Here is a 20575-nt window from a genome sequence, read left to right as displayed (position 1 = left end):
AACACTTTATTTACGGCATATGCATTTCGGCCTGACGGCCTTCCTCAGTGCCCAAGCAGTGTTCAGGAGGTTTCGCAGTCCCAATTGTAATATGCCCCGCTCCGTTGTTATTGGACAACGTAGGCTCCACCCCCAACCAGGTGTGTCTGTTAACGAATAGTAGCTCACGGGATTTGAGTGAACTACTGGTCCCAGAGTGCTGTTGGCTTTCAGGTAGGTAATGCAGGGGGGTATTGTGATGCCAAAATGGTCGTGCTGCGTGCTGAACAAACAGAGGTGCTTCCGAAACCAATGTCCTGCTGCGATGTCTATCAAGCGCTCCCCTGGGTCCCTGAACCACATCAACCTCCGTGCCTTGGAATCCATCCAGCGGGGGCAGGTATTGCCATGCATCCCGCCCAGTGTGAGGTGAAATCACTTCACAACCGCCATTCTCCTTTCGTGGCGTTGAGGTGTTCCCCAGCTTTTCAATACCTTGAAAAATGTCACAAAAACCTATCTTTCTTAGTCATGTGAGAATGAAGTCTGACATTCTCAGTAAAACATGTACATCCAACAAGGGCAGAGACTGTCAGTTGATTCTTTTGTGTTCTACTGCAGCTTCCCAGAGTGTTCCAAAGAACAACTAGAGCGCTAACAGTCCTACTTATGATAAACGTATGGCACACCTGAAGCCATCTTGCTTGGATTAAAGTGGTAACTCTTAAAACATTTAATTTAAAAAGGAACAAAATGAGGGGGTTCATTTTTCCATAAAAAGTATGATTAGTGCTGCAGAAAGAAAAATGAGGGCACATTTTGAGTGACTTCTCAAATCCTCTTCTATTTCATTAAAAAATTCTGACATGCAGACTGAAACATGCACTTTCAATACCAGCAGCAGTTTTCCCTGGTGAGCAGTAGCTTTACTACAGTGATCTAATGAGCAAAAAGAGTGCTAACATTCTGAATTTATGGCAAATGTGTGACACATCTGAATGCCTTTGGAATCAAAGTAAAAAACTGAAAGTATTTCCTACTGAGGAGACTGCAGTAAATGAGAAAATTAGGAAACTTCATAACAAATAAGTCTGCCAAGATGGCCACCAGAGACAAAAGAGGCCAAATGTAGCCCAAATATCACCCAGATGTAGCCCAAGTATAGCCCAATGACAGAATGTCCCAGAGTGTTCTTAAAAACAACTAGAGCGCTTACTGTCTTCATTATGACAAAAGTATGGCACACCTGAAGCCATCTTGATTGGAATAAACTGGTAACACTTAAAACATTTAATTTAAAAAGGAACACAATGAGGGGGTTCATTTTGCCATAGAAATTATGATTAATGCTGAAGAAAGAAAATGAGGGCACATTTTGAGTGACTTCTCAAACCCTCTTCTATTTCATTAAACAATTCTGACATGCAGACTGAAACATGCACTTTTAATACCAGGAGCAGACTTCCATGGTGAACAGTAGTTTTACTACAGTGATCTAATGAGCAACTAGAGTGCTAACATTCAGAATTTATGGCAAATGTGTGACATATCTGAATACCTTCATGATGGAATCAAAGTAAAAAACTGAAAGCATTTCCTACTGAGGAGACTGCAGTACATGAGGAAATTAGGAAACTTCATAACAAATAAATCTCCCAAGATGGCCACCGGAGACAAAAGAGCCCAAATGTAGCCCAAAATCACCCAGATGTAGCCCAAATATAGCCCAATGACAGAAGTGTGCAAAACACTTATTATTTTGTGTTTTTGCAGTGTTATATAGTGCAGACTTGTCAGGTATTGGAGTGCTTTACATGAGCATTGTTTACATCACACAAGAACAAATTCATTTTGATTGTAGGCATGGGGATACTAAGTGATTTGACCAGAATCACAGAATCTCGAGATGAAGCAGAAACTCCAACCTGGTTCCCCAGTTGCAAAGTCTGCAGTTCTGGAAGTAACACCACATCCTCTCCCCTAAGTGCAACATTTAATCAAGTGGTCAACTGGATATAAAAACAAAAATGAGTTAGGGACATGGACTCGGATAACAGAGGACAGGAGGGACATGGAGAGGTGCACCAAACTGACCCTGCAGGGCAGGCATCAGGGTTTGCAGCAGCACAATACACCACACAGGGCATGCGGGACGGGAGTGCAGCACAACAATCCATAGAAAGCAAGAGGGAGGGGACAGGACCATGCACATGGACAACAGAGAACAGAGGGGCAAGAGGCAGGACCATAATCGACAGACAGGAGAGAAAGCTGCAGCACAACAGACCATAAAGGGCAGGAGGGATGGATCAGGGGCATTACAATGGAACAGACAAGCCAGGAGGGAGGGAGTAGGGGTCTGCACGTGTAAACAGAGGGCTGGGGGCAAGGGGGCAGGGCAGGAGCAGCAAGATAGCCATGGAGGTCAGGCAGGATGGGCACTAGAAGTAAGACACACCATGAAGAGCAACAGTGAGACTGTGATGGCATAAACACCGACCATGGAGGGAAGGTGGGAGGGGTTCAGGGGCAGCTAACTGACCACACAGGGAAGGTGGGAGGGGCCATGGCAGCACAGAAGACCATGCATGGCAAGTGGGAGGGTTAGTGGTAGCACAATGGCTATGATGGGCAAGAAGGAGGGTGCAGGGGCATGCACAAATGACGATGGAGGATAGAAGGGAGGGTCAGGACCTGTGCACAGACAAGAAATTTCAAGGGAAGGGGCCTCACAACAGACCGCACGGGGCAGGCAGGAGGAGCAGTTGCAGCACAACAGACCAGGGAGGGCAGAAGGGTGTGGCAGTACAATGGACCATGTAGGACAGGAGGAAGAGGATAGGGGCATGCCATGTGGACAGGCAGGGTGGAGGTGGCAGGGACAGGTTACAGTCATCTGACAATGCTAGGCAGGTGGGAGGGGAGTGGCAGCTCAACAGAACACTCAGAGTAGATAGGAGTGGCAGGTCCATGGAACATGGTGGGCAAAAAGGATGGAGCAGGGGCATACACAAAGACATCGGAAGGCAGGGGGAAGGAGAATAGGGACAGCAAGCTAAGCACAGAGTTTAAGCAGGAGGTCAATGATGGGGCATAGAATTGGGCAATGGAGGGCAGGAGGAGTGGACTGGTACATCATACTAAATTGAGGGCAGTGGCAGCACATCAGACCATGCATGGCAGGAGGGAGGAGGCTAGTCCATGGATTCACACAACAGAGGATAGGGAGGAGGGGGATGGGGCAGCAAGCTAACTGTTCAGAGAAGGTGGGTATTAGGAACTTTATTGTTTTTAAAACGTGTGTCTGTGCGAACTACTTAAAATATGAACAAGTATGCAGCATAATCTCACTTTTATTCAGGAAGAAGAGGACGTTTGTGACTGTGACTCCGGGCTCACTTGGCAGAAACACCCCCTGACCCTCCACCCCCTATCGCAAAATGTAATGCCCGTGAAAAGGGTAGATGAACACAGTGTTATATAGAACATAGTCCTGAGAGCACGATTGAAAATGAAAACTAAATAAATAGTGTACGGTATAAACTATGCACCAAAAAGTGTGATATAAGATGAACCGGGCGTGAAATATAATATGCAATACATTGTGCGCAATGACAGATTCATTGGAGAGCGCGAGATAGCACAGGCACTAGCGCGTGCTATGCGATATGCGCCTTGGAGTGTAATATGCACAGGGCAGTGTTGTGTAACCTAACTAGTCTCTAAAGTTGTAATATAAAATATGTGCTGGGGAGTGTAACGTTGCATATGCACTGTGACAAAGATATGGATCCCAGATTGTAATATGTATGGCATAGCACTGTGCGTTATAACATAGGCATCGAGGAAGGCACGTTAGATGGGGCAATATAACCTGTGCGAAGACAAATGTGGCATGACATATTCACGGGGTGGTGTTAACAGTGCACATGGGCTAGAGAGTGTCATAGCATATGCACTAGCTAGTGGAATACAACACAGAGGTGTGTGGCACTCAGCAGGCAATGGTGGGTGTAACACAGCATTGGGCTCTGCCAGGAGCGCGCTGTGACTCTCAAGTGATGTTCGTCCCCTTTCCAGAGAGTAAAATAAAAAGTATTACACATCCGGCAGTGGATGTGTGTTTTATTAACCGTGAGAGGGGTTTCTTGCATAGTTTTGGTCGAATTTTTGTCGAATCCCCTTTGAATGGCTTGGTGTGCATGTGTATTAAATGTGCCCGTCAATAGCTACCCATGTTTGTATAAATAAACGACAAGGGTGTCTACCGGGATTAGGCACGGTAGGGCATCAGACATGTCAGAGCTTCACTAGTGGTGTAAATACATGCCACGTGGATTCATTGTATGAATAGTCGCCTTTTAATGAATATCACGCAAATCGTCATGGTGATAGGTACGTACGGTTTGTCCAGCATGTCCTAGGTGTGTGTATAAATATATATTTTTAAAAAATAATAAAAAACAGTGGCCGGCCCTGGGGATTAGGGTCAAAAAAATATAATTAGGAGACAGGCCCTGGGGGATGGGGTCATCAGGGCCAATAAATTAGAATACGAAGTGGAACCACACAGCCCCCCTTCTTAAAAAATTAAAATAAATAAAAGACTGGCATCGTGCCGGAGGCCACGCCCCCTCCTTGCAGCACTCTGCAAACGCGCCCCCTGGCGAGTTGTAAGTTGGGGAATTAATTCCTCTTCAATACTGAGGGTCCCTGAGGGCCAACTAGCCCAACAGGCATCTCCAGTATGCACCAGGGAGCTGCGCTGCAGACACGTGTTCTGAGGCCAAGCCCTTTTTTACACCTCTCTGCAACGCAGCTCTGTGGCGCTTACTGGAGGTACCTAGTGGTCTAGTTTGACCCTAGGGACCCTTAGGATTCAAGGGGACTTAATCTCTCAACTTAGAACAGCCACAGGGCGAGTTTACACAGTGGTGAAGGGAGGGGACGGGGCCTGAGGTGACGTGTGCAAACACGCACTATGGCACGTTTTAAATTGGGGATATAATTTTCCTTCAATACTGAGGGCCCCTGGGGGCTAACTAGCCCACCAAGTGCTTCCAGTAAGCGCCACTGAGCTGCATTGCAGAGAGGTGGTCCAGGCCGTGCCACTTTTTACACCTCTCTGCAACGCAGCTCTGTGGCACTTACTGGAGGTACCTAGTGGGCTAGTTGGACCCTCAGGATTCAAATGAACTTAATCTCCCAACTAAAAACGGACACAGGGCGTGTTTACACAGTGGTGAAGGGAGGGGACGGGGCCTGAGTTAACGTGTGCAAAAACGCCCTGTGGCCTGTTTTAAGAGGTAGTTTTAATCCCCCTGCCCTATTATATACTAGGGGCTTACAGAGGAGGTCATGCTAATCACAGGGGGACCCCAACGCATAATGTTCCCTAATGTATGTAGGTGTTTTCACTGTATTCTAAGTGTCTTTTAACATAGCACTGGCTCTAGGACTGGTTAGTCAGACTCAGTTACCACCAGTATCCGTCTGAAAAAGTTGAGGGTACGTGATGATTTTGCAACAAGGCTTCTTTCTGCTCTTCTTTTTGTTCTTTCTGCACGTTATCCTTCTTCCTGCACTTTTCTTCGTCTTTGAGGACTTCTGTTGCTTCTTTCTGCACTTCTTTTTTTTCTTTCTGTGCATTTTTTCTTCTTTCTTCACATATCCTATGTCTGTAGGCATAGTTAGAAATTAGCATTTACAAAACCTTTGAAATTCACATAAAAAACCATAGGTTTCAGGCACGTTATATTTAGGAATTAGCATTTAAAAAACCTCAGAAATTCACTGAGAAAACCATAGGTTTCAGGGGTGTTATAGTTAGCTGGACTTTTCACTTGTACAAAACCATTGAAATTCCCCGTTATAGTTAGTTCAGCTAACTATAACTCGCGCGCCCGCAATGCACTGCTGATGACGTCACATATTACATCACTCATGACATGGTCAGTGACATCACTCATGACATCACTGATGACATCTCAAATGACATCACTGATGACATCACTGATGACATCATCCTTGTGATAGAGTGGCAGACCTCCTCTCACCCTAATATACCCTTTGATACACACATTCAAAAATAGAGACTAAAATTTTCAAAACAATGAACATACCAATACCAGTTACAACAACCTCTTCAGTAATTCTAAGATCCACATACACATCCACTCATTCACCAACAGTCCTATACAGTCACTCATACATGTATTCACTCATCATATGTACTCATACACCTATACATCCTGTTACACAATGCCACTCATCCATAGAGTTACTCACACACATAGTCACTCATGCTAATAAAGAATCAAACATACATTTACTTGCATATACAGTTATACACACACCACCACACTTACTTCTACGGAAACTTACACATACTTAGTCTTTTAAACAATCACTTATAGAAACACATACTTATTCATACAGGAACTCTTTGAATCTCTCACTCTCACATATACTCACTTATATACACCAATAGTCACATATACTAATTTAAAACATATGTAGTTACTCATAAAGACACTATTGAGACAGTCATTCACTCGCTAACACACCCATACACATACTCATCCACCCATACAGTCCTGCACACATGCTGTCTTCAACACATACAAACAGTGAGTCACTCATTCATGCACCTATGCACTACGTAATACCCCCCACCGAACCATGCAGACACTCAGACTGATACTCAAAAAACCAACTAATAACCTATATAGACACCCATGTAGCTACTCACCAACCCATGCAGCCACTTATACACAAAGTGAGAGACTGATACAGATATTTACATATTTAAACATTACTCACTAAGCCATGTATTCACTATGATACACTTAATCAGTCAGTTACACAATCAATTTTTCAAAAACAAATCATCCATTTAGACACTTATATACCCATGTATTCTTCCATCGACCTTGAGATATACATATGTAAAACATATTTAATTTTCAGAAAAACACACATTCACTGGATGAAGTCATCAGTGATGTCATTTGAGATGTCATCAGTGATGTCATGAGTGATGTCACTGACCATGTCATGAGTGATGTAATATGTGACGTCATCAGCAGTGCACTGCGGGCGCGCGAGTTATAGTTAGCTGAACTAACTGTAACGGGGGAATTTCAATGGTTTTGTACAAGTGAATAGTCCAGCTAACTATAACACCCCTGAAACCTATGTTTTGTCAGTGAATATATATATATACATATATATATATATATATATATATATATATATTCACTGAAAAAACCATAGGTTTCACACATGTTATAGTTAGCTGGACATTTTACTGATAAAAAACCAATGAAATTCCCCCGTTATAGTTACTGCAGGCAACTATAACTCACGCGACCGCAATCCTCTGCTGATGCTAATACTGTATTTAGACACTTATTTGCCCATGTCTTCTTCCATTAAATTTTAGCTTTACATATATTACAAATATTTTTTTTTCATAAAGACACATATGTCATCAGCAGAAGATTGCGGTTGCGTGAGTTATAGTTGCCTGCAGTAACTATAACGTGGGAATTTCATTTGTTTTTTATCAGTAAAATGTCCAGCTAACTATAACATGTGTGAAACCTATGGTTTTTTCAGTGAATTTGCAAGGTTTTTTAAATGCTAAGTTACTTTACGCCATTCGTGGCGTGCGCGCCCAGTTAACGCAGTTCGTTCCGTGCGCGCGCGGTGCGCTTCGCGCACCGCGCGCCCACTTTACGCAGTTAGTGCCGTGCACGCACAGTGGTCACGCGGTGCGCTGCGCGCACTGCGTGCCCACGTTAAGCGGGATGGGCCATGTGCGCACGATGCGCTTCGCGCACCGTGCGCACATGGGGGACATATTTTGCGCATCTGTGTGACATGTATTCTTTGTTAACTTCTTACATGTTTTATGCCATGCACAAATGGTGCCCTTCGGGCACCATTTGCACACGGGATGGGGAGAATGTGGATAATTTTTTTTTTTTTACAATTTTTTACCGTACGCGTACAGTAAGCGTAATCGGCGATTTTCCGAAAAAAAAAATATTTTTTTTTTTTGGTCTTGGGGGTGGTTTGGGGACCCCTGTATCAATGCTGGGTGGTTAGGATCTCATGAAACTGCCTCTTTACACATTTTTGGGGTTCGTTTTTGCTGCCCAACTCAGGAAGCGAGAGAGAAAATGGCGGCCGCCGCTTCCTGGTTTCGACCGATTCTAATGTTTACTAAGATCTAAGAGCCAATCAGAATCGCGCTCGCGCACGCCACCGTACGCGTACGGTAAGCTTACGGTAAGCGCACGGTAAGCGCACCGTAAGCTGCCACAGATATATATATTGATTTAAAGGCTATTTTCTCAGAATCTACTGAACAGATTTACACCAAACCTACAAAAGGCACTTCCTTGACCTGGGGACTACCTCTCTGCCAAATTTCATTAAATTCTGTTCTGCCGTTCGGGCTGTAGCCCTGTCTAAAGGTCCTATGGAAAAATGCATGGGAAAAACGCGTTTTGGGACCCCCCTTTTATCTCAGCCCCCGCTTGACGAATCCCCCCGAGACTTTCAGGGTAGGAGCGGAGAGTAGCGCCCCACCTATTTTGAAAAATTCGCGAGGATTCGTCGACCAGCGCCAAAGTTATTCAAAATAGAATGTTGCGGATTTCCTATGGAAACGTGGTCCTAACTATAACTACCTACTGGCGACCGCCAGTAGGTAATATATATAGATATAGATATAGATATATATATATATATGTTCTGTTGTCATGGGTTCAATTTAAATGACCTGCTCTCCTTCCCATTGGACAGGTGGTCACTGGTGAAAAAAGAGAAAGAAAAAACAGACTTGAACCTTCTTTGCTTTTTTATGTCCGCCATTTTTAAATGTCCTTTTTCTAAGTGAAATTAAATGCAGGCTCGTAAATGCGTTTAAGTAAACACTGTCCCTGTGGTAGAAAAAGTTGTGCATTAATAATTAAAGTACATTCAATCACCAGTTGTAGCCCATGAATGATGTCAGTTCCTCGCCCTGCCGTGCTCCAACTTCCTCAGGTAGGTGCCCCCAGGTACTGGCTTGGTAACCGATTAACCTTACACTCTGGTAGTGACTACTAAGTGTCGAAAGGCTCCATTTCCCTCAGAGTCGGCGGCGGTTAAGGCAATTCCCACGTACTGTTCCACCAAATGCAACTTCATCTTGCCATATTGCTTACGGGCGGGTGCTCCCGTTCATGGTAGTGACTTACCATGCAATCACATAACCAACAAAACATCGATGCACTTCACGGTGTCTGAACATCATTTTATAATTTATTTGGCAAACACGTTTCGGCTACACAGCCTTTCTCAATGCCTCTCACAGTTCTGTTCTCATAGATTCAATTTATATGACCTGCTCTTCTTCCCATTGGACAGGTGGTCACTGGTGAAAAAAGAGAAAGAAAAAACTGACTTGAACCTTCTCTGCTTTATTATGTGCGCCACTTTTAAATGTCTTTTTTCTAAGTGAAAATAAATGCACACTCGTAAATGCGTTTAAGTGAACACTGTCCCTTTAGTAGAAACTAATCGTGCATTAATAATAAAAGTACATTCAATCACCAGTTGTAGCCCATGAATGATGAAAGTTCCTCGCCCTGCCGTGCCTTGACTACCTCAGCTAGGTGCCTCCAGGTACTCATTTGGTAACCGATTAACCTTACACTCTGGTAGTGACTACTAAGTGTCGAAAGGCTCCATTTCCCTCAGAGTCGGCAGCGGTTAAGGCAATTCCCACGTACTGTTCCACCAAATGCAACTTCATCTTGCCGTACTGCTTACAGGCGGGTGCTCCCGTTCATAGTAGTGACTTACCATGCAATCACATAACCAACAAAACATCGATGCACTCCACGGTGTCTGAACATCATTGTCTAATTCATTTGGCAAACACATTTCGGCTACACAGCCTTTCTCAATGCCTCTCTCACAGTTCTGTTCACATGGATTCAATTTATATGACCTGCTCTTGTTCCCATTGGACAGGTGGTCACTGGTGAAAAAAGAGAAAGAAAAAACTGACTTGAACCTTCTCTGCTTTTTTATGTGCGCCACTTTTAAATGTCTTTTTTCTAAGTGAAAATAAATGCACACTCGTAAATGCGTTTAAGTGAACACTGTCCCTTTAGTAGAAACTAATCGTGCATTAATAATAAAAGTACATTCAATCACCAGTTGTAGCCCATGAATGATGAAAGTTCCTCGCCCTGCCGTGCCTCGACTTCCTCAGGTAGGTGCCCCCAGGTACTGGTTTGGTAACCGATTAACCTTACACTCTGGTAGTGATGACTAAGTGTCAAAAGACTACCTTTCCCTCAGAGTCATCATTAATTGGCTAAAACCTGTTTCATTTGCAGAGATATAAAGAAAAAATAGTTATGGGTAGCTATAGAAAAACTCACTTGATAGCAAGAGAGTCTTGAGAAACAAATGCTCTATCTAATCTGTGATTATTACAGATACCATAACACTGGGCTTGGTAAGACACCTTAGTACAATTCTTCCAAGCCCTGTTAATCTGTTGAAAAGCAATTGCAATAAGTAAATCTATTATGCGAAAGTTATTAGAATGGGAGGCCCAATCTTCAGAAACACTGCATAGATAAATATTAACAAAGTGAAAAGGGATTTGCGTGTGAAAATTGTCATTGACCTGTTGCCAGACTTGCAACCAAAAATTATAAATATGAGGACATTCAAAAAGCATATATTTTAGATCTGCTGAATTGGCATTACGTGACCACAAGAAGAAGAGAAAGTAGAGTTTATTTTATGTAATGAAACTAGCGAGTACGTAAGCCTATTGTAAATGAAAAGTAATGTTTGAATAGTATTAGCTGCTCTAGAAGATTTCCTCATTTTAGTCCAGATTTTATTCCAAACGGAAATGGAAAAGGAAGTTTGAAATCAGATTCCGAAGAGAGAACCCCTCTGTTTTACTTTGAGTATCTGGAAAAGAAGTTAAATATTTATATAATTGAGATGCAGAAGGAGAAATAGCTCAAAACAAACGTATAATAGGATTGGAGGACGTAGAAATAGGAGTATGTGAAATTTGATTGTAAATTAATTCAGTCGCCAACATTAAAGCTATATATTTAGATTCATAGGAGGAAGGTGAGGAAAAACAAGTTTGAGCAGTTATAAAATGTATACAAATATCATCATGAAACAGTTGATAAATCCAACAAATTCCTATGGCATGCCAATCCTTCCATAGTATGAATTTGTTATTAATTTTATGAAATGTATTATACCCTATCAAGGACTGCAAAAATTGATTGTTAGCATTTTGATAATAAATAAAAATAGGTTGTAGAACTTTACATATATCATTGAAAATTGGAAAGGATAGTAACATAGGTCTATGTTTAAGAGATAGCAATTCTTTAAAAGAAAATGGCTGAATAAAGGATTTTTCGATATTAGTCCATAGGGGTAGGTTTAATAAAGTGTCTTCTTGTATCAACAAAGAAGATTGTTTGAGGGGCAAGCTGTATAGTAGGAATGAAAATATGTAAAATTAACTCCCCCAAATGTTTAGGTCTTTTGAGTCTATGAAGAGACATACAAACGTTTTTGTTATTCTATAAGAATTTAGATAAAATAGAATAAATTATCCTATTGTGAGAATTAAGAATATTCATAGGAATATTAGAAAGATGAAAAAGTATGTAGGATCTAGTAACATCTTTATTGTCTCTAGGCGACCCCAGGAGCATAAAAATAAGGGATTCCATCTGGATGTAAGAGATTTCAATGTCTCTTGTAATTCTTTGAAATTAAGAGATATATATTTGATAGAAGATTTAAACCATAAACCAAGATAATTGATTTTTTTCAAATCCCAACTAAAATTAGAAGAGGTAAAATCTGCATGATAACAACATTTATTTAACAGAATAATCTCCCACTTGTCAGCAGTTAATTTATAGCCTGACATAGAGACAAAACCATTTACCTCTCATAAAAAGGCAGGTAACAAAGTTTGTGGACATGTTATAAAACGTAAAATATCAACAGCATAAACTGATAGTTTTTACTAGATTATCACCATATTGAAAGTCTTTAATTTGGGGGTTTATACTAATTTTTATCAAAAAAGATTCAATGACAAGAAGAAACAGAAGAGGAGAAAGAAGGCAACCTTGTCGAACACCTCAATATAGAGAAAACGATGGAGAGAGGAGGCCGTTACCTAAAATTGCAGATGTAGGAGAAGAATACAACAAACAGACATATTTAAGAAAAGTAGGACCAAAAACACAACAGGATAGTGTAGAGAGGACAAAAGGCAAGCTAACACGATCAAACAAACTTTCTAAAGGGATAGCTGCTAAAGAATGTTTATAAGATTATGGAATTGCCAAGGACATTACAAAATAATCTAGTGGTATCTGAAATATGCCTACATTTAATAAAACCACATTGTTTTTGACCAATCAGGATTCTAAACGAAGAGCCAAAGGTTTCGGAAATATTTTATAAGCTACATTAATTAAGGAAATGGGCCTCTACATTTTACACAATGTATGATCCTTATTATCCTTGGGAAGAAGACATTTCTTCATTTTTATAAATCATGTGATTAGTAGAGGTGAGGATAGGAACAATCTTGGTGCACTCCTTTTTAAATCTGAGGTAATTTGCCAGAAGTTTTCTAGCTTAAGTCTGACCACCATAGTATTTGGCAGAAGCCTTGAGTAAAATTGAGTTGGCATTTTCCGTAGATAATTTATTAAAGGCAAATGAGTTTCTCTAAGCAAGTTTTAGAATTTTTATGATAATGAACATTTTCTAATTGTTTAATATGTGCTGTAAGTAATTTCAATTTACTTAACAAGGCTTTTTTATGAGATACAAAAGAAATAATGAAATCTCTAGAGGCAGCTTTAAAGGTGTCTCATATAATCTAGGAAGAGGTGTTTGGGTTCTCATTCATAAAAAAAAGGTATTCGGCAACATTTTCGAACCTTTGAGTAAAATTGGGATCCAGTAGAAGGGAATTATTAAATCTTCACCTTATGGTACCTTGAGTAGGCGGAAAAAGATTAAAATCCAAAGTGACAGGGGCATGATCTGCGATTAACATGGAGCCTATATCAGAATGTGTAAAATGGAACAAATAATCTAGTTGAGATTTGGAGGAATGTACAGGGGAGAGAAACGTATATATTCTAAAAGTGTGGGATTACATAGTTTCGAAGCATCCACTAGAGACCTTTGTTGAACAGTGATGTAAACTGAGAATGCATGTGAGAAGGAATGAATTTAGATTTAGAATTGCGGTTGATAATGGGTTCAAAGACCATGTTACAATCGATACCCACTAATAAATACTTGTGAGTCATGAATTTGGAAAGGATTTCAGACCAAAAGGAGTTGTCTGGGGAAGTGGGCCCATTTAGGTTAAAGATAGTCATAGGGATTTTATTAACCAACAACGAAATAGAAACCCAACTATCCTTCACATTAGTATCTTGTGTGAGCACTTGTATATCTAAACATTTGTGACATAAAATGGCTATTCCATTAGATTTTCCAGTGCCATGGAGAAGCAAAAACATGGCCAACTCATTGTTGAGTTTAGACATTTCTTTTGCCAGAAAATGAATTTCTTGCGGTAAAGCAATATCACAGTTTAAATTAGAAATATGTGTTAGTACTCTCTGAGGTTTTATGGGGGAACCTAAACTCTTAACATTCCAAGATAGAATTCTTAAAGCCATCTATAATGCAATTAAGAGTGTATAACTTTGATGCAACAGTTAAAATATAACAAAACTTATTGCTAGTGAAAATCATCGAAAAACAAGCATGAATAAACCAGCAAAATTGATTAGCGTATAAAAAGAAATACATAATCACGAATGAAGTAAAAGTGGAAAGCCAGTATAAAGCTAGATATAAGAGAGACAGAGTATAGAATGTACAAAACAAGAGAAAAATATATATTACTAGATTGTTATAAAAGGGATAGAAGAAAGAAAAAAGGAAAAGGGGAAGTACAAATAGAGAAAACAAGAAACATATAGATAAGGGACAAACTAACATACAAAAAATTACATAGAAAAATTGCCATCGATCAGGAAGCACAATGATCAAACATGAAAGCCGCACCTAACAAAAATAAGAAACATGAAGGTTGAGCAACACATATTGCCAAAAACCACAATATGCAGTTATAACAAATGAACAGGAGAAAAGCATTCAAAGCATGTCACAACTTAATCAAACAGTTGAAAGCCTGTAACATCCATATATTCTTCTCTGTGATTGTCCAAAAAAGATTGTAATATAGCAGGATCCTCAAAAGTCATAGTTTTATTTTCAGAAGTTACTTTAAACAAACATGCACGAAAGAGACCAAATCGAGCATTGATATTTCTAAGCGCAGGTCTCATGTCCAAAAATGTCTTTCTCCTATCCGCCGTTTCTTTAGAATAGTATTGGGAAAAGAAAAGAGTAGATCCCTGTTAGGAAACTCAACCCCTACATTTGGTTATTTGAAGAGCTTTCAATAAACCAGTATTTTCCAAAAAGAACATGATAACATCTTTATGTCTAGTAGAAGATTCTGTAGAATGTGGACCATGACCCAGGCGATGAACCCACTGAATATTTAGAATAGGAGTGTCCGAAAGAATAAAGACATTTGGAAGAAAAGACTTAAAAAAATTAGATGGCATCTGAACCTTCCAAGTCTTCTGCCAATTCATATATGCATAAATTATTATGCCTGTTATGATTTCCAAGATTGTCCACCTGTTTTTTTAGATCAGCAATTTCCAATTGCATAGGGCGAACCTGGTTCACCACTGCTTGAAAGACCATACACGTTGCTCCACTTCTACAACTTTGGTCTCCATGCATGACTATTTATCATCTAAATTTTGAAGATGTTTTATTGGTCTCTTCCATATATGGTCTAAGAGACTGCATCTCCTCAAGAAGTAATTCCATGGAAATAGGCGGAGCAGATGTGACAGGCATTGGAGGGTCTTTTTTAATACATTTGCCAGATTAAAGTGTAGAGGAGGCAAGTACTTTAGAAGCATGTATGGCAGTTGGAAGTGGGATATTTGATAATTATAGTGTAGATCCCACTGCGTGAGGTAACGTTTTGGGATCAGATAACTCCATGTCCTTTTGAAGAATTTTGAAAAAATTATAATCTTCTACAGGTATGAGGGAACAAAAGTAGTTGAAGTGCGGTGAATAGATTTCGTTCTCCCCATAAACAGACAAAGAAGCCACATTAACCAGAACTTTCATAATGTTGAAAAGTAACAGCCACAATAAAAGACAGTCAAAACCATTACTGTAGGAGGGCCAGTGAATCCAAAGATAATACTCAATGAGGAGCAAAAATCCTGCTGATGACTCTGAATTCTGAAGAAACTGAGGCAGGGCACACTTCTCAATAGACAAAATGTAATTTGAAAGCAAGGTAAAAATATGCCAAAAGCTGAAAGAATATTAAGTCACTGTTTGACAAGTATGTCTTAATTGGGAAAACAATTTTCATTTCCTGCAGGAATTCACAAGAAAATAGTAATATGTGCTTTGGATATGTTTTCAATAGAAAAGCTTCATGTTAAAATGTTGTACATTAACGAAATGCAGAATTTCTGACAAATGGTGTTGATAAATGTTGCTCCATTTACCAGAGAAAAACGGGTTGCTATTGAGATAAAGCGGCAATAAATCACTCAAAATGGCAGGCGCAAGTCTGTGAGGAGGAACACACCCGCCAAGTCAACAGAAATAAAAGAACATCAGCAGTCACCAGTGCCATGAAAGCCACATGCCTGGGGTCTGGAGTCCTTCACACGCCGAAGGACAATACTTCAAAGGAACATGTGGCGCTCAGTCTGCAGGGAGGCCGACACCTCTCCCAAGCCACTATGGAGCATCTCTAGCGGGCGTCCATCTCTGAAGGTGTCAAGCCACGCCCCCATGCAGTCACAGGGAGAACAACACCCCTTCAAGCCACCATGGAGGTCCTCTAGTGGGAGTCCATCTCTGAAGGCATCAAGCTACACCCCGTCCCATGCTGCTTTAACTGATTACCAGATGCTTCCTTGCTCTTTATCTCACTCTTGTAGGTTACTACCTTCTCCATTTGTAACATTTTTTCTGTCTTCCTTTTTGTCCTTTCCTCTTTATGTGTGTTCCCTCTTTTGCTCTCAGGAAATGTTTGAAGAGGAAAAATAAGTGCCAGTCCTCAAACATGAGTGCCGGTGTACCTCACCAGCAACTGCCAGCTCAAATTAAGCGCTGCCTGGAAGAATACGGGTAGTTTATTGTTTTGTAATGCCACAATGCATGTGGAATCCCAGGATGGCATAAGAATTTCACCAACTTTGTGGAATGGTGATATGAAAATACTAAGGTTCAAATTTCCAAAATGCATAACAATAAATGTCTTTTATGGGTGAAAACGTTAAAATCGTTCATGGCCTATCTACTGATGTATCTTAGGATTATTGGGAGGATGTGAAAAATGTGCAGAAGGAGAAAAATATATTGGTACTTGTAAGTTTGTTTCTAAGGATATATTGTGTCCATCATTGTTAAATTATGTTAGGATCTATTCAGGATACTGCTCCAGCCAACAACAAGTATTTCGGTGTCTCTGTGCCTGGAATCATAGGGTTCTTGAACTCTGGGCCTGATATTTCCATCCCAAAGACACCAGACCCAAAGATCGTTGAAGAGCTGTATGAGCTTTGTGCAACTGCAACTCCCACCTGCTCATATTTCAGCTGGGGTGAAACAAAAAGGCTCCCCCTAGAGGAAGTTTAAGGATTTGGGTATCACACCTCCAAGCCCCAAAACATTTTCCACTTGCTCCAAGCAAGTATTAAACTTGTGTGTATTTGAGTCCATTATGTCCTCTAGAAGAGGGAAAAAACATGCAGACGTTGACCAAGTAGTGCCGGGTCCACGTGTTATTCTCCAATATGGGGGAAAATATGTACTCCTCATTATCTCATGGGGGATATCATCCAGTATCATTAAATCCAGCCCTAGTATCTTGATGTGAGATGATGAGGAAGTCAGAATGGTACCGTTAATGCCTACATTGCGCTATATATAGAGGTATTTATGTATTCTCATACATTGAATGAGGCCTCAACCACAGCATACCCCTTTGTTCTAGATCACATGCAATGTGACTTCATTGATGGCAGAACAAAAGTATGCTACTTATATTTTATCATACATTATGCATTGACATTGATATGGTATAAACATTTATGGGTGAGGGCTCAATGTCATTGGGGGAACAGGAAGGAGTCTGTGCACAATATTTGGTCAAAGGCTGAAGCTGACATTAGAAGACAGGTCTTTAGGTTTCAAAGTCAACAGAGAAGCCACTATGTAGTACCTCCTTCAAAAAACACATGTTTACATCAGTGAAGCAACTGCAGTACATGTGAAGGTATAGTCAACTAGCCAGGCTTCATGTTTCACTGTACAATGCTAGTAGAGACCAAGCTAGAAACTGAACTTCTCAAACTATAAGTACTTATCTTCTGGAGCTGTAATACTTAGGGAAAGAATTAATAAAATCTAGTGCAATGCAGTACAGCAACTAAAGTTGTTGAGCTGTGTTGTGCTAGGAGAAGAGAGTGGGGCAGCTTCATATCAATTTTGATATGATGTTGTTGCTCTCACTCCCCCGCTATGGCACCCTTTTAAGATACTCAGTGCGAAACATGTGTGCATGATGTCTATCACAGGTTTTGTCCTTCCAGTACAAAATACTATGCTTAACTGGCATTACAACTTTACAAAAATTATATGTGTGTAGTACAGTGCAGCACACATGCAAAGTTAAAAGATTTCTCCAGGTTAAAACCCACATCTCTCCATTGGGCACCCCTGTAAAGTAGCACTAAGCACTACTTTGTTAAACTCTTAAGCAACTATTAGCAGAAAAAAGGTTTGCACTGAAAAGTGAGTACCAGTCAACACTTGTCTCCTGTTAGCATCACTTTCGTTGACTTTGCACTGGGGACAAATGTTGATAAATCTGTCTCTCAGCATTCTAACATGAGTTGTGCAATCATTAGGGAAAAACTAAATTTTGATTGAGGTTGCTAAAAACCTCAGACGATACATGTGAGTACAAACAAAGGACACGGAAAAGAGAACAGCCAATAGCTGCAGTCACATATATGAACTATGTAGCAAGCTAATACTCTCCTCTTTTTGCAGCTGTTTAACAACTTTCCACAAATTATGCAATTATTGCCTGGTCCTCACAAGAAGGTTATGCACAATGCCAAGACAGTAAGAAGAATGGTGAAGGAATATATCAAAGAACATCAAGCGACTCTGGATCCCAGCAACACCCGTGACTTCATTGATTGCTTCCTCATTAAAATGCAGCAGGTGAGTTAATAAATATGTCTCCATGGAGACCCCTAACTATGGATATTTAAACGATGTTAGTGTGTTTATACCTTTCCTATGAGCACTTATGCTAGGGCTGTCTGTGAGGCTATTGGTTGGATACAAAGAAGCCGAGACAAGCTGCATTATGTAGAACAAATATAAATACTAATCATCTTTATTTACCTATATTTAATACTGTCATCTAACACTGTAAATTCAATGAAACTCTATAGGGGCCTATTCTCAAAGGTACATTTACACTTGCAAATGTAATCACATGTACCTATTCTAAAGCATCTATGTGTAAATCTACACTTTTTTGTCATGCACCATTTCCATGTGCAGGTTTACACTAAAGTGTAGGTTTACATGTCTCCACACCTCAGTGAAGGATTTACTAGTGTGAAATTAGTAACTTTTCACAATGAGGTGAAGATCTCTGCCATCATGGCGGAGATCTATTTATGGAAAAATAAAGAGAAATATACTAAAGTTTGCTACTCTTTTTCAAAGAAAATACATTAAAAATATTTTAATATAAATATATAATGATTGAAAATATTTAATATATACCTGGAAATAATGAAATATTTTTTATAGCACATTAATTACATTAAATGAGTATTAGATATTATTTAGTTAAAGTGTATTTTTTGAGTACTAAATACTATTTCTTAAAAAATAATTTAAAAAATACCACCCACAGTAACATTTATATTGGTATTTAATATTGCATTTTGTTAAAATCTATAAATGAACATACACGGACCAGCCGAGGTAGGGGTCCGCGCAGCCTTCAAAGTGGGCTTGCGAGGGAACATGATTGGAAAAAGAGCACGAAAATAATAATGAAACGGACATCTGTAGACCAGGCATTCACCCACTGGAGGGTTGGAAATGTGCAAACCACAAGTCCCACAATGCAGCGAAAGTAACACCACCGAGGAGGTCCAATGGGGACCAACAGTATAAAATCAGCAACCTGTTGGGACGGAAAGGTTTTGCAACAATGGTAATGCCTGACTATAACCTTTGAGAAAGGTCGCTGAGACTGAAACGTGTCAGGTGCGATGTCCGATGGAAATGCTAAATTAAAGATTTAAATATCACCAATCATGTGAGCGCGCCTTCCTTTGTGGGTGAAGGAGTTTGTGGACATATACATATATATATATATATATATTCACAGAAAAAACCATAGGTTTCAGGCACGTTATAGTTAGGAATTAGCATTTAAAAAAACCTCAGAAATTCACTGAAAAAACCATAGGTTTCAGGGGTGTTATAGTTAGCTGGACTTTTCACTTGTACAAAACCATTGAAATTCCCCCGTTATAGTTAGTTCAGCTAACTATAACTCACGCGCCCGCAATGCACTGCTGATGACGTCACATATTACATCACTCATGACATGGTCAGTGACATCACTCATGACATCACTGATGACATCTCAAATGACATCACATCCACTGCCGGATGTGTAATACTTTTTATTTTACTCTCTGGAAAGGGGACGAACATCACTTGAGAGTCACAGCGCGTTCCTGGCAGAGCCCAATGCTGTGTTACTCCCACCATTGCCTGCCGAGTGCCACACACCTCTGTGTTGTATTCCACCAGCTAGTGCATATGCTATGACACTCTCTAGCCCACGTGCACTGTAACACCACCCCGTGAATATGTCATGCCACACTTGTCTTCGCACGGGTTATATTGCCCCATCTAACGTGCCTTCCTCGATGCCTATGTTATAACGCACAGTGCTATGCCATACATATTACAATCTGGGATCCATATCTTTGTCACAGTGCATCTGCAACATTACACTCCCCAGGACATATTTTATATTACAACTTTAGAGACTAGTTAGGTTACACAATACTGCCCTGTGCATATTACACTCCAAGGCGATTATCGCATAGCACGCGCTAGTGCTTGTGCTATCTCGCACTCTTCAATGAATCTGTCATTGCGCACAATGTATTGCATATTATATTTCACGCCCGGTTCATCTTATATCACACTTTTTGGTGCATAGTTTATACCATACACTATATCTAGTTTTCATTTTCAATCGTGCTCTCAGGACTATGTTCTATATAACACTGTGTTCAACTACCCTTTTCACGGGCATTACATTTTGCGA

The 20575-nt window shown here is 40.3% G+C and overlaps 1 pseudogene across 1 annotated transcript in view; it reads left to right on the top strand.

The window, feature by feature from the left end:
• Nucleotides 1–20575, top strand: part of LOC146798117 (cytochrome P450 2C16-like) — a 592094-nt pseudogene that overhangs the window by 179363 nt on the left and 392156 nt on the right. The window contains exon 5 of the transcript XR_014968608.1: nt 18250–18426. The product of XR_014968608.1 is annotated as a cytochrome P450 2C16-like (transcript). The remainder of the gene's footprint in view (nt 1–18249; nt 18427–20575) is intronic.

Source organism: Triturus cristatus, chromosome 9 (genome assembly GCF_964204655.1).
Source record: "Triturus cristatus chromosome 9, aTriCri1.1, whole genome shotgun sequence".
Classification (NCBI taxonomy): domain Eukaryota; kingdom Metazoa; phylum Chordata; class Amphibia; order Caudata; family Salamandridae; genus Triturus; species Triturus cristatus.
The sequence above is the reverse complement of the archived record's forward strand: the minus strand, read 5'-3'. Positions and strand labels throughout refer to the sequence as shown.